The sequence below is a fragment of the Antechinus flavipes genome, chromosome 2, assembly GCF_016432865.1.
Source record: "Antechinus flavipes isolate AdamAnt ecotype Samford, QLD, Australia chromosome 2, AdamAnt_v2, whole genome shotgun sequence".
NCBI lineage: Eukaryota > Metazoa > Chordata > Mammalia > Dasyuromorphia > Dasyuridae > Antechinus > Antechinus flavipes.
Window position 1 is genome coordinate 366,545,806 of NC_067399.1, and position 16,012 is coordinate 366,561,817.

Consider the following 16,012-nt stretch of genomic DNA (forward strand, 5'->3'; position numbering starts at 1 on the left):
TCAGTTCATGTAAGTCTCGCCAGTCCTCTCTGTATTCATCCTGCTGGTCATTCCTTACAGAACAATAATATTCCATAACATTCATATACCACATCAATTTGATAAACTTAATACAATATCGTTGCTAAACACAGGGTATTGAAAGATAAAATGAAATTACACAGAATCATGCCTCCAAGAAGCTTGTACTCTTTAACATGTTCCTAAGGAAGGGTCTCTTAAGAACAAAAAAAGTTTCATCAAAGCCCTCTGAAAAATGATAGAAAAGAATCTTTTTAGAGGAGGTCCAGGCAAAAGGGAGGGCCTTCATGGAAGTGATATTGGAGCTAGAATTTAACAGATTTTTAACTGGAAGAAATGAATGGAAAGGCAGAGGAATAGAAGCCCTTTTAAACATAAAGACATAGATGGAAGAGAACAAAACAAAGAGTGGGACAGAATATAGCTTAGTCCAGATTTACTTGGAACCTCGGGTTGGTTCTTTTGGCAGTTAGGAAGCCCTGACAAGAGGGCTGCTATAGGACTGAACTACTGAGTTTCCTGACTTTCAGATACTAGTAGATCTAAAACCTCATCAATGTAAGTATTCCCTCCAGGGAGTCAGGTGCCACCCATCTATGCAAGCCCATCCTGTGCGACTCTTATCTGTGTTCAAGCGCATCTTTATGTCTTCTTGACTCTGACTATGATATCAATGGTGAATGACCCGAGTTATTTTTACCTTCTGAATCCAATTCTCCCTGTGCAGCGGGAGAACTGTTCGGTTCTGCAAATATGTATTGTATCTAGGATATACTGCAACATATTTAACATATATAGGACTGCTTGCCATCTTGGGGGGGGTGGAGGGAGGGAGGGGAAAAAACGAAACATAAGTGAGTGCAAGGGATAATGTTGTAAAAAAAATTATCCTGGCATGGATTCTGTCAATACAAAGTTATTATTAAATAAAATAAAATTTAAAAAAAAAATGGTGAATGAGCGTTCCAAGTGGTCCCCTCACATGCCTGGCCGACATCTTTTGCTCTGTCACACCTTCAAAATTTCTTGTTTGTACATGTTGCCATGTAGTCACCCACCTGCATCTTCATTTCTTTTGGGAGGAGAGCCTGAGTATTCCATGACTCATGCCCCCAAATTAGGGTCTACATATCATTCCTTAAAAGCCAGTAGAAACTAGATGATTTATACAGAATATTAGCAGAGGCAAAGGATGGTTCAGATGGCCAGTCCTATGGCCCTTTCACCACATTATGTCAGAATGAAAAGTGTGATTCATTTTGTCTCTCTTTTATGGGAGACAGAAAGGGCAGGGGAGAAGGGGTTTATTAAGGCCATATAGTTATGGCAGGAATGACCCTGGCTTTTTAAGAGTGAAGGGGAGGAGGTCAGGCAAATGTGGGTCAGGATTCAAAGCAGAGAACGCAAGTCTGGAAAGAAAGAAGAGATCTGAATCAAAGGAAGGGGTATTATGACCCATTGTTCACCTCTTCTGCTTTTTGTTCAAAATTTAACAAAGGCTTTTCCAATCTTCCTCCAAGATAAACCCGGATTGCAATGTAATACCAACCACTATTTGACAGCATCAGGGCTGAGGTTAATTTATGTAATTAGAGAAGGAGAGGAATTTCTTGGGCAAAATCTCTTAGAACAGAGCTAATTGGTTCAATTCATCACATTTGGCCTGAGAAACTGTGAAGGAGACACACTTGCAGATTCTCCTCCATAAATCCCCAAACCTTAATTGATTAATTCAAAGAAAAACAATTTCCATCATATCTCAAACACAATGCCCTTGGAGCTTCCCTCCTGAATAGGATCAGAATAGAGACTTGAGGTCTTTATGGTTTCAAGGACCCAAATAATCCTAAATATAAGGACCAAATCCCTGTAAGAACAAAGAGGAATCTCCAGGGCCCCTAATCTAAAAGGAGTCAAAATTTAAAGCTTAAAAGTCAGACTCATTAGAGGAGCAGTTGCTATAATTTTATTCTGTGACCTCCTAGTTCTATGATCTCTTTATGCTGACATTTTAAACTAAATATGTTCATCACCACTGAAATCAGTTTACTTATTGGCACTGCCAAAATAATAGGTGCAGATGCTAGACAAACCCTTATTGATCAACTCCTTGTCTACACAAATATCCTTATCCAAGAGCTCTCTATATCAATTAAATCACAGGTCTAATCCCTATTCTTTTGCCACCTTAATGCTCTAATTATTTCAAAATATCTTAAAATTAAGTTTTAATTTTTTCAATCAACAAAAATCTAGCTTCTCTCCCTATTCCCTCCAAATTAAGAAAAAACCACTGTTAGAAATAAATGTAATGAAGCAAAACATATTTCCCTATTGATCATGTCCAAAAGAAAATGTTTATGTTTATCTATATATCTATATATCTATATATATGAATTTATCTGTGTCTCATTCTGCACTCTAAGTTCTTCACATCTCTATTAGGAAATAGGTAGTCTGCTTCATTTTAGTCCTCTAGAAGTGATTAGTCATTACACTGATCTGAGTTCCTAAGAGTTCCCATTTAAAGTTGTTTATTTTAAGAAATCAAACCATTCTCCAATTGATAAATGGTCAAAGGATATGAACAGACAATTCTCAGATGAAGAAATTGAAACTATTTATAGACATATAAAAATATGCTCCAAATCAGTATTAATCAGAGAAATGCAAATTAAGACAACTCTGAGATACCACTATACACCTGTCAGACTGGCTAGAATGACAGGGAAAGATAATGCAGAATATTGGAGGGGATGTGGGAAAACAGGGACATTGTTTGAAATTGATTTGAAATTGAAAAATTGATACATTGTTGGTGGAATTGTGAACACATCCAGCCATTCTGGAGAACAATTTGAAACTATGCTCAAAAAGTTATCAAACTGTGCATACCCTTTGATCCAGCAGTGTTTCTATTGGGCTTATACCCCAAAGAGATACTAAAGAAAGGAAAGAGACCTGTATGTGCCAAAATGTTTGTGGCAGCCCTGTTTGTAGTGGCTAGAAGCTGGAAAATGAATGGATGCCCATCAATTGGAGAATGGTTGAGTAAATTGTGGTATATGAACGTTATGGAATATTATTGTTCTGTAAGAAATGACCAGCAGGATGAATACAGAGAGGCTTGGAGAGACTTACATGAACTGATGCTGAGTGAAATGAGCAGAACCAGGAGATCATTATATACCTCAACAATGATACCGTTTGAGGATGTATTCTGATGGAAGTGGATCTCTTCGATAAAGAGAACTAATTCAGTTTCAATAGATCAAAGATGGACAGAAGCAGCTACACCCAAAGAAAGAACACTGGGAAATGAATATAAACTGCTTGCATTTTGTTTTTCTTCCCGGGTTATTTATACCTTCTGAATCCAATTCTCCCTGTGCAACAAGAAAACTGTTCAGTTCTGCACACATGTATTATATCTAGGATATACTGTAACCTATTTAACATGTAAAGGATTGCTTGCCTTCTGGGGGAGAGGATGGAGGGAGGGAGGGGAAAAGTCGGAACAGAAGTGAGTGCAAGGGATAATGCTGTAAAAAAATTACCCTGGTATGGGTTCTATCAATAAAAAGTTATTAAAGTTGTTTATTTTTATAATATTCTTGTATTTGTATAAATTGCTCTTTTCACTTCACTCTGCATAGGTTCATATAAATCTTTCTTGGTTTCTCAGAAAAACCTCTTCATTTCTTAAAGTACAATAGTATTTCAGCACATAGATATGTATGTGTATATACATATACAATACACACACACACACACACACACACACACACACACACCCCATATCCATTCCTAATTGATGGCACTGTTCAAAATTCCCATTTTTTGCCACCTCAGAATGAGTCATACATATTTTTGTGCATCCTGAGTTAAATATAGTTTTGTTTAGGAATAATATTTTCCTCTAATTCCCCTTTTCTCTTCTATCCTTTCCCTCCTATTTCCCTATGAATGAAATTGATTTCTGTGTCCCACTCTTGTAAATATACATATACACACATTATATACACATATGGATATATATATGTATATTTGGTTGCTTCCTCCCCTTGTTGTATAAATTTCTACTTGTATCCCTTGATTATGTGAGTTAAATTTCTTTAATTTTTTTTCCCTTCCCCCTGAAAATTCCCCTCTCCTTTCTTTTGAGATTATCAAGACATATCAGAAGTCCTCTCAGATTTCTAATTACACTGCTTCTATAACCCCATAATGATAACAGAGTAAAGGGGATAAGTATATCATCTCCCCATTTAGAATATAAGCAGTTTATCCACATTTAGTTCTTTATCATTGTTCACTCATGTTTACGCTTTAAAACTTCTTTCAATTTCCATGTTTACAGAGTTTTCATGCATCTCTGGTCTTTTCATCAGGAATGCTTGGAAGTCCTCTATTTCATTAAAAAACCATTTTTCTCTTGTAATTATATTAGTTTTGCTAGGTAAGTTATTGCTGGATGTGAATCTATATCCTTTACCTTCTGGACTATTCCAAGTTCTCCATCCCTATAAAGAGATAATTAAATATTCTGTGATCATGGTGGTGGCTCTTCAGTATTTGAATTCTTTTCTTTTTACCACTTTTAGTAATTTAATAATTTGGCCTGAAAGTTCTGGATTTTGGCTCTAATACTCCTGGGAGTTTTCATCCAGAGCTTTCATTTGGGAGATGATTGGCAGATTTTATTTCCACTTGACCATCTGATTCTAACAGATCTGAGTAATTTTCTTTTAAGATTTTTTTGAAATCAATATGTTATCTAAGCTCTTTTTTTCAATCAAGGCTTTCAGGCAGTCCAATGATGCTTAATTTTTTTTCTTCTTTATCCATTTTCCAGGTCCATTGTTTTTATTAAGAAATATCTCAATTTTTTTTCTGTTTTTAATCTTTTGACTTAGTTTTAATATTTCTTATGTTCTCATGAAGATATTGATTGCTATTTGCTTCATTTAATTTTTATGGGGTTTGTTGCATGGATAAGATTTTCTACCTCTTATGCCAAGCTCTTAATACCCTTTCCACTTCTTTCTTCTGTTATTTAAATTTCTTTTCTATTTTTTGTCTCTAGTGTTCTCATTTCATTTATAAAAATATTTTAAAATTCTTGATACATATCTTTCATGAGTTCTGCTATATTTTTCTTTAAGATTTTTGTCTGTATAGCCGCACAAAACCCTGAAGCTTGGGACAATGCACCCTCCATCCTGGAAATAGTTCTACTTTAACACAGAGTTAAAAGCAGAGTAATAGGCTAGGAAAATGAACAAAAACCATTGACTTTTGTTTTACATTTTAAAATCTAAATTCTACCCCTCTCTCCTTCCCCTGTCCCTTTTCTGAGATGGTAAACATTTGATATAGGTCATTAGTCATTTTGTTCAAGAAAAGTAGAACAACAACAACAACAACAACAACAAAAGAAAGTGAAAAATAGTATGCTTTGGTCTGTATTCAGATAACATGAATTCTTTCTCAGCAGGCAAATAGCATTTTTCATTATGAATCCTTTTGGATCACTGTATTGCTGAGAACAATACATCATTTTACAATATTGCTGTTATTGTGTACAAGTTTCTTCTGGTTCTGCTTACTTTATTTTATATTAATTCATGTAAGTCTTTCCAGGTTTTTCTAAAATGATCCTGATCATCATTTCTTACAGCACAAAAATATTCCATTGAAATTATATACCAAGGGATGGCTAGGTGATGCAGTAGAGAGAGCACCACCCCTGAAGTCAAAAAGACCTGAGTTCAAATTTGGGCTCAAACACTTAATACTTTTGGGCTGTGCAACCCTGGGCAAGTCACTTAATCCCAATTGCCTCAACAACAACAAAAAAAAAAGAAAAGAAAAGAAAAGAAATTATATAACTTTTTCAGCCATTCAGGTATCCCCTCAATATTCAATTCTTATCCATAACAAAAAGAGCTAATATAAATATTTTTGAACAGATAGATTCTTTTCCCTTAAAAAAAAATCTCTTTTGAATCCAGACCTAGTAGTGTATTGCTGGATCAAAGAGCATGTAGTTTTATTGCCCTTTTAGTACAGTTCTAAGTTGGTCTTCGGAATGGTTAGATCAGTTCACAACTTCACCAACATTGCATTAGTGTTCCAGTATTCCTCATCCCCTCCAACATCTATCATTGTCCTTTTTTGTCATATTATCCAGTGTGAGGGGTGGTACTATTTAAATTTACATTTCTCCAATGAACTGTGATTTAAAGCATTTACTCTATGCCTATAGATAGTTTTGATTTCTTTGAGAATTGTATGTTCATATCTTTTGACCATTTATCAATTGGAGAATAACTTGTATTCTTATAAATTTGACTCAGTTCTCCACATATTTGAAAAATGAGGCCTTTTATCAGAAATACTTGGTGTAAAAAAAATTCCCCATTTTCCCCACTTTCTTTCTAATTTTGATTGTGCTTGGGTTTTTTTGTGCAAAAACTTTTAATATAATCAAAATCATCCACTGTACATTTTGTATCCACTCTGAAATATCTTGTTTGGCCCTAAATTCTTCTCTTATCTGTAAATGACAGGTAAACAATTTCATGCTTCCTTTATTTGCTTATGGTATCATCTTTACTTCTAAATCATGTATTCTTTTTGATCTTCTATTTTAAATTTATGTTTAGGATGTTTGAATCAATTCATAGATCAATCAACAATGTATGACTATATCTATTTTTTAATAACCACTCTAACACATTTATTTCTAAACTTTCTAATGTTTTAGTAGGAATGAGTATTGCATTTTGTCAAAAGCCTTGTTTGTAGATATTGAGGTAATCATATGATTTTTATTGGTTTGTTGCTGATCTGGTCAGTTTTCCTAATTCTGATAGTTTTCCCAATTTTGAATTAACCCTATATTCCTAGTATAAATCCCACCTGGTCACTGTGTATGATCTTAGTGATATATTGCTATAATCTCTTTGTCAATATTTAATTTTTTTAATCAATATTCATCAGCAAAATTGTCCTGTAGTTATCTTTCTCTGTTTTTGTCCTCCCTGGGTTAGGTGTCAAAACCATATTTGTGACATAAAAAGAATTTGGTACAGCTCATTTTTTACCTATATTTTCAAATATTCTATATAGTACTGGGATTGATTGTTCCTTAAATGTTTGGTAGAATTTACTTGCAATTCCATCTTGTCTTAAGGATTTTTTATTAGGGAGCTCACTGATGGTTTATTTGATTTCTTTTTTTAAAATAGGGTTATTTATTATCTAAAATAGAATAAAATAGTTATTCTATTTCCTCTTCTGTTAATCTGGGGAATTTATATTTTTATAGCCATCCATTTCACTAAACTTATCTGTTTGGCATGGCAGCTTCTAATAATGGCTTTAATTTCATTTTCACTGGTTTTTCATTTACCCTTTTCATTTTTGACATTGATAATTTGGTTTTCCTCTTTCTTTTAAAAATATTTATTTATCACTTTCTTTTATTTTTAAATTTTGAGTTCTAAATTCTCTTTCTTCCTCTTACCCCCTCTGCCACTCAATGAGAAGGCAAACAATATGATAGCAATTGTACATGTGAAATCATGTAAAAACTTATTTCCATATTAGCCATATTGGAAAAGGAAGACTAGAAAAAGAACAAATAAAAAAAACAATTAAATACCAAATTAGAAATTCTGATACTCAAAAAAGAGATTAAGAAAACTGAATCTAAGAAAATTATTGTATTAATAAAACTAAGAGTTGGTTTTTATGAAAAAAAAAACTAACAAAACAGATAATAGAAAAAGAATGAAAAAAATTGCCAGCATTAATAATGGAAAGGGTGAACTTAACACCAATGAAAAAGAAATTAAAGCAATAATTAGGAACTATTTTGCCCAACTATATGCCAGCAAATCTGATAATCAAATTGAAATGGTTGAATATTTAAAAAATATAAATAGCCCATTTTAACAGAAGAGGAAATAAGTTACTTAAATAGCCCCACTTTAGAAAAAGAAATAAAACAAGCCATCAATGAACCCCCCCAAAAAAAATCCCCAGGGTCAGAAGGATTTCCAAGTGAATTGTATCAGTTAAAAAACAATTAATTCCAATAATATATAAATTATTTGGAAAAATAGGTAAAGAAGTCTTGCCAAATTTCTTCTATGACACAAATATGGTGCTGATACCCAAACCAGGAAGAGCCAAAACAGAGAAAAAAAATTACAGACCAATCTCTCTAATGAATATTGATGCAAACATTTTAAATAAAATATTAGCAAGAAGATTGTAGCTACTTATCAGCAGAATAAGAACTTTAGCAAAAGTTTTAGCCCATCAATTAGAGAATGGCTGAATAAATTGTGATATATGAATATTATGGAATATTATTGTTCTGTAAGAAATGACCAATAGGAGGATTTCAGAAAGGCCTGGAGAGACTTACATGAACTGATGCTAAGTGAAATGGGCAGAACTAGGAGATCATTGTACACTTCAACAACAATATCGTATGATGATCAATTCTGATAGAAGTGATTATCTTCAGTAATGAGAGGATCCAAATCAGTTCCAATTATCAGTGATAAACAGAACCAGCTACACCCAGAGAAAGAACATTGGGAAATGAGTGTGGACTGCTTGCATTTTTGTTTTTCTTCTCAGGTTATTTTTACATTATTTCTAAATCCTATTTTTCTTGTGCAGCAAGAGAACTGTATAGATATGTACACATATATTGTATTTAAGATACACGTTAACATGTTTAACATGTATAAGACTGCCTTCCATCAAGGGGAGGGAGTGGAGGAAGGTAAGGGAAAAGATGGAATAGAAGTGAGTGCAAGAGTCAATTTTGAAAAATTATCCATGCACATTAATACATTGTTGGTGGAATTGTGAATACATTCAGCCATTCTGGAGAGTGATTTGGAACTATGCTCAAAAAGTCATCAAACTGTGCATACCCTTTGATCCAGCAGTGCTATTACTGGGCTTATATCCCAAAGAGATTTTAAAGAAGGAAAAGGGACCTGTATGTGCAAAAATGTTTGTGGCAGCCCTTTTCATAATGGAGAGACATACATGAACTGATGCTAAGTGAAATGAGCAGGATCAGAAGATTATTATATACTTCAACAACAATACTATATGATGATCAATTTTGATGGATGTGGCCATCTTCAACAATGAGATAAACCAAATCAGTTCCAATAGAGCAATAATGAACTGAATCCGCTACACCCAGGGAAAGAACTCTGGGAGATGACTGAGAACCATTACATTGAATTCCCAATCCCTATATTTTTGTCTGCCTGCATTTTTTATTTCCTTCACAGGCTAACTGTACACTATTTCAAAGTCCGACTCTTTTTGTACAGCAAAATAACTGTTTGGACATGTATACATATATTGTATTTAACTAATACTTTAACATATTTAATATGTATTGGTCAACCTGCTATCTGGGGGAAGGAGGGAAAAAGTTGGAACAAAAGGATTTGCAACTGTCAATGCTGAAAAATTACCTATGCATATATCTTGTAACTAAAAAGCTATAATAATAATTTTAAAAGAAAAAGCCCAATAAAACTCACATTTGAAAAAAAGAAAAAAAATTGCCCATGCATATGTTCTGTCAATAAAAAGCTATAAAAAAGAAATACCCACAAGTTTATGGATTTCCCCCAGATTAATAACCTCTGATTTAAAATGAGAAATTTGGGCTACTTGATTTCTAAGTTACCTTTCAGTTTGAAATCTTTTGATACTATGTGGTTCCTGAAACTTCTATAATTATAAGTCGATATCCAACTGAGCTGAATTATAAAAATAAAGTAATAGTTACTAAGCAAATAAATAAATAAAGTTGTTTGGAGAACTTTGAGTGTGGCTTGTATCCACTCCCTCTATTTTGACATCCTCACTCCTTTAAGTTTCATTTTGTTGCTTAGGTCCTGATCCAAATCCTGTGTCTTCAAAGTGACATTCTTAGCAAGAGGTATTTTGCTCCCTGGAAATAAATAGCTCAAAATTAGCTCTGGTTTAAAGGACAAAATTATGAAAACTGGATCCTAATAGGGATTCATAAAATTGCCTTATTTGGAAGCTGCTTTGATTCCACAGGTGCTTTCAATGTGTTTTCCTACTATGTAACAGTACAGTATTGTTCAATAATAGTTAATTCAACTTTAAAAATATTTACTAAGTGCCTAAAATGTGCCAGCTACTATTTTAGGTGCTAGAAATACAAAGGCAAAAACAAAACAGTTCCTATTCTCTGTTTTTTTAAATATATATTTTATTTTATTTTATAATAACTTTATATTGACAGAATCCATGCCAGGGTAATTTTTCTTACAACATTATCCCTTGCACTCGTTTCTGTTCCGATTTTTCCCCTCCCTCCCTCCACCCCCTCCCCTAGATGGCAAGCAGTCCTATATATGTTAGATATGTTGCAGTATATCCTAGATACAATATATGTTTGCAGAACAGTTCCTATTCTCAAGAAGCTTATAGTCTATTGGAAGATAAAACACGCATAAAGAGAAACATAGAAATACAGAGTAGGGCATGAAGGAGGGCAAAGAAGAGCTGTAGGCATGTGGATATAATGATGGTCATTCAACATAAAGCAATGAAAAAGATTAGTTATTAAATTCCCATTATTAAAGGTAGATAGAGAAGTAAAAAGTTTGCTCCACTTATCTAGTAAGATAATCAGAAAATTAGGCAAACTGCAACAAACATCTGACTGTGTCCACTTACCCTGCCCATAAAAGTGAAAAAAAAATAATTTGCACATATTATTTCATAAAGCTGGGTGACACAGAGGATAGAGTCTTGGATTAGAAGTCAGGAAGACTCATCTTTGTGAGTTCAAATTTGGCCTCAGATACTAGCTGTAAGATAACTGAAAACAATAAAAAAATATCACAAATTAGGCTTGTATCTCACTCCAGATTAAAATTCAAAAAAAATTCCAAATATAGTTGTTTCATTTCCTCACTTATGTTCATCTCAATTTTATGGAATCCAGAAGGAAGACAAATTTACATTGTAATGTAGATATATTTATTGTAAAAATTGGAAGATAGTAGAACACTCTGTTGAGACTCCCAAATGCTGTTTCCATTGCTTGATTTAAAAAAAAAAAAAAAGCATCAGCCATGAGTAAATAGTACCAGTCACTAAATCAATGCCTGAGTTCATACATGTACTTTTCCCAGGGGACTGCTACGATATTCTTAGTGGATTATTCCCATTGGCAAAGCAGAGCTGTTCTGTCATAGGTAAGGGAGAAGAATGGTCTCATCTGTCCCTACAGATGGAGTGAATGATCTCTGTCTCAAGTTAGGTGACTCTGGAGCTTTCCAGGGTCCTGCAAACTCAACTCCATGTACAGTAGTCCTATTCCTCTGACTGTACTTTGGCATCTCTTGTCCATCTCTCCAGCATTCTTGATGGTCAGGACTCCAATCCAAAGATAGCCATGGAAAAAAAAAATAGGGAGACTGGTGCCATGCAAAGTAACTCCTTCATGATATGTCACATGGTAGTAGGATGTTGCTATCTATTAGCAATCAGCTAGTTTCCTGTGTAATCACTTTTTCCTAAATCTCTTGCAACATTGTGTTAATTTGGTTAAATCCTCTATGACTTGTTTCTGCCTTTATAATGAGTGAGAAGGTGGTTAATCTAAACTGATTTCAAGGTTCTTTAAGCATAAACACCTGCATCCTCAAACTTGACTTTATGATGGTTGGCCCATATATTTTGGAATCCCTCTGTACTTTAAAGATCTCTACAATTGAAAAGATGTTCAGGTGGGTTCAATCTTTCCCAGTCACTCAGACTTTAGGCCTTCTCAAGTTAAGGCAGAATCAGTGGGTCGTAGTACACAATGTCTTCTCAATCTGAATCATGATTTTCTAAGTTATCACGTAGTCCAAATAGTCTACATCACTAAAAACGGTTATTTCTCTCCAGATTCTATTTATCACTTCTTTCTTCGTTAGAAAGGCTAAAACTCCCCTGTGGACAACAGACAGTGGAAATGAATTTCAGGGTCTTCAACACACGATTGAACTTACTATAGCTAGTCATTTAATTCTATTTGCCTCAGTTCCTCATAACCATTCCAATACTTTTGTCAGGAAAACTCCAGATGGGGTCATAAAGAGTTGGACATAACTGAAAAGATCAAACAATAAGATTGTTGAAATTTGAAATCTGAAATTAGCACCATACATAATTTCTTAAATTTTTCAATGAATGTCCATTTTAAAAAACAGTAACTCAAGTTCATGTATTGCAATTCTCATTTGTTGGTCACTAAATACTTATTTAGTGCCTACTTTGGGCTGGGCATTAATATCATTCATATTAATATTAACTGTACTAGTAACTGGTACAGTTTATTAGGCATTGTATTAAACTCTGGAGATACAAAGAAAAGCATGACAGTCCCTTTGGTTGAGGAGCTCATTATCTTATGGGAGAGACAGCATGCAAATAACTATGTACAGATAAGCTGTACCCTGGATAATTTGAAAGTAATCAAGAGAGGGAAGGAATCACAACTAAGCAGAATTGGGGAAAGTTTCCCATAGAAGGTGAGATTTTAGTTTGGGACTTCAAGGAAATCAGGAAGCCAGGAGGTGAAAATGAAGAGGGAGCACATTCCAAAAATAAGGGACAGTTAGGGAAAATTCCTGGAGCCAAGAGATTGAGTATCTTGTTTGAGGAATGGCAAGCAGGCAGTGTTACTGTATCAAAGAGTAAAGAAAGATGTAAGGATACAAAGACAAGCAAAGTGGGATTGGAGTAGGGTGGGGATGGAGCTAGGTTATGAAGAGCTTTGAATGCCAAAGGAACTTTTTAATTGCTAGGGAGCCACTGGAGTTTATTGGGAGGAGGGGAGGTGGAACATGATAAGATCTTCAATTTAGAAAAATCACTGACTACTGAATGGAGGATAGATTGGAGGGAACTCAGACTAGACTATTGCAACAATCTAGCTACAGGGTGATTAGAGCCTACACAAGGGTATCAGAAGAGAAAATTGGGTGTATTCAGGAGATGATTTCAGGGTGAAATTAACAATAGATAGGACATGATGAGTGAGAGAAAATGATATTTGTTACTAAGTTATCTTTGGGCAAATGCAATTAGTTTTTGATGAAAATCAAGTTCTCTTGATATAAGAATGCTCTCTAGTTTTCTAAGTTAGTGTCTGCATACAAGACAATTGATTTGCTTGGACACAGACCAATAGCAGAGCATGTATTTAAAGAACAAGTCTCTAAAAGCTTGTTCACATTTATGAGTCCAGTGATTTCCAAATGGCTTCAGAGAGTATAGGGCAAACTGACTTTTCTTGCCATTTTTGCTTGTAGTCCTCTTCAATCATATACCTACCAGCTAGGTTATTCCAGTGAAGTCAATTAGCATTTATTGAGTCTAGCAATAGCAACATAATTCTTTCATTTTAATTTTATTGATATCTTCTATTTTTATGTCACCTTTATTTCCAAATTTATCCTCTTCCTCTCCTCCCTAATAAGCCATCCTTTGTAAAAAGAATAAAAAAGAAAAAAAGAACAGTTCAGCAAAACCAATTCTATCTGATAGTCTGTGCAATATTTTGTTTCCAATAGTTCCCCCACTTCTGCAAAGAAAGGAGGAAGATGAATTTTATTTAATTCTTTTTCTGAGGCCAAGTTTGGTTGTTATAATTAATGACACCAGGTTCAGTTGTGTTTTTTTGTTCTTTCCATTTCCATCATTAGAGTTCTTAGTATATGTTATTTTCCTGATTCTGCTTATTTCATTCTTCATTGGTTCATGTAAGTCTTTTCAGGCTTCTCTAAATTTTTCATATTCAATATTTATTAATAGGATTCTTTACAGATTTGCAATAAGAACCAATAAATCCTGAAGGAGACCTCAAATCTTTGTTTTATTGAGGCAATTGGGGTTAAATAGCTTGCCCAGGATCACATGGCTAGTAAAGATCAAGTATCTAAGACTGGATTTGAACTCGGGTCCTCCTAACTCCAAGTTCAGTGCTCTGTCCACTGCACCATCTAGCTGCCCCAAGACCTTCAGTATTAAAGGCTGTGAGCATTTTAGCAAGGAGTGAGTGTTGATCCAGCAAAGATAAAAATATTTCTCAACTGGCTTCATCCAATGTGACCCATCCACTTGATGGAAGCTCTGACAGAACTGGTGTTTCTCAATTGGCAACTTCAGATCCGCATTCTCGAACTGATTTAATACATTTGGTCTTTTTTCATTTTATTTCATATAGCAGCTTTATATAAACAGTGAGATTACTAAGATAAGCCAACACTTCTAAATGCCTTGAGTTTCCAATTACTTTCTACTATAAAGCCACTGAAAAATGACAGGTACCTCAAGATACCTTGGAATATACACTTAAAATGGTAAAAATCCAGTTGGGCAAACAAAAATCGTCTTCTCTTTTTCTTCCTCTGTTATAGGAATATACTAATATCCACATGGTAAACCCAACATTGAAAACCATTGGCAGACTAGCAAACGATATATCTTATGGGCATCTTAAATTCTTGCCATGTTGTATTAGAGTATGTTAATTCTCAAAATTCAAAGTCCAAGAGTTTATACACATTTACATTTTTATATTCTTCTGTTATACCACTATAGGCAATACATACAGAATAACTGAGAGTAAAATTGAGAGCAAAATAAGGAACAAAGCAGTTTAGAAAAATCTCCAATACATTAGCTTTATCTGACTGTATATATAATAGTATCCAGGTGGAATCATTCTATAAACAACTATTGAAACAATCAAGATAAATATTTTCAGGGTCTAGGTGAGCCCTGTACCTGATCCTATCCCTGTTTGCAGAAGTTAGTCCAGTGGAAATTAGCCTGTGCAGATCCAACCTGAATTTGTCTGTCAAATACAATCAACATAATTGTGGCATTGTAGTACATTTCTCTAGCAAAAGAAAACTCTCTTTACGTATCTTCAGCTGGTGTTTTTGTAATGGTCTCTAGATTCCTTTAAAATAGCTGAGATGTCACATTCTGAAGGAGGTCTTTCTTGGTTTCCTCAACTAGTAGGACCTTCCCCCTTTCAGATTACTGCGTGTGTGTGTGTGTGTGTGTGTGTGTGTGTGTGTGTGTGTGTAACAACTAGTAATAACTAAAATTTATATATCACTTGCTATATATTAGATACTGTGCTAAACCTTTTACAAATATTTTCTCATTTGATCCGCACAATAACCCTGGAAAGCAGGTGCTATTATTATTCTCATCATTTTATAGATGAGGAAACTGAAGCAAACAGAAGTCGATTGATTTGTCCAGCGTCACACAGCTAGTACTTATTTAAGGCTAAATTTTAATTTAGATCTTGACTCCTGGCTCAGCTCCTTATTCAATGTATCATCTAGTTGTATTTTTATGTATGTAGTCTTTCTCAATAGAAGGTAAGTTCCTTGAGGTCAGGGACTGTTTTTACTTTTGTTTTGTATCCCTTGGTGATTTACACAGGGACTGACATGCAGTATGTATTTGATAAATGATTGTTGGTTGACTGATACTTAGTTCGAGGTTATTAGTGATCATCACATAAATCTCTGGATCTCGTTTAGCTTTTTTCAATGTTTTTATAATGTCCTTATTTTTATAATCAGGGGCTACATTTAAGAGTAAAAGACCTAGTCATATTTTTATAACCATTGCTCATTATTTTTATGGATTGGACAAACTTCCATTTAATTCAAATTTTAAATCAGACTATATTCAGCAAATCAATAATGAAAAAGCAACTAATAAAACATGTAGGTCCAAGCAACAAAATAGATGCAAATGCAAAAAACAATAACTGAATGAAATACAGCAATATCTATAAGACAAGCAATATCAATCAATTCATTTGCACATGCAAATAAAATTGATGTAATCAATAACACATACCTTCAAGCAGCAGTTAATT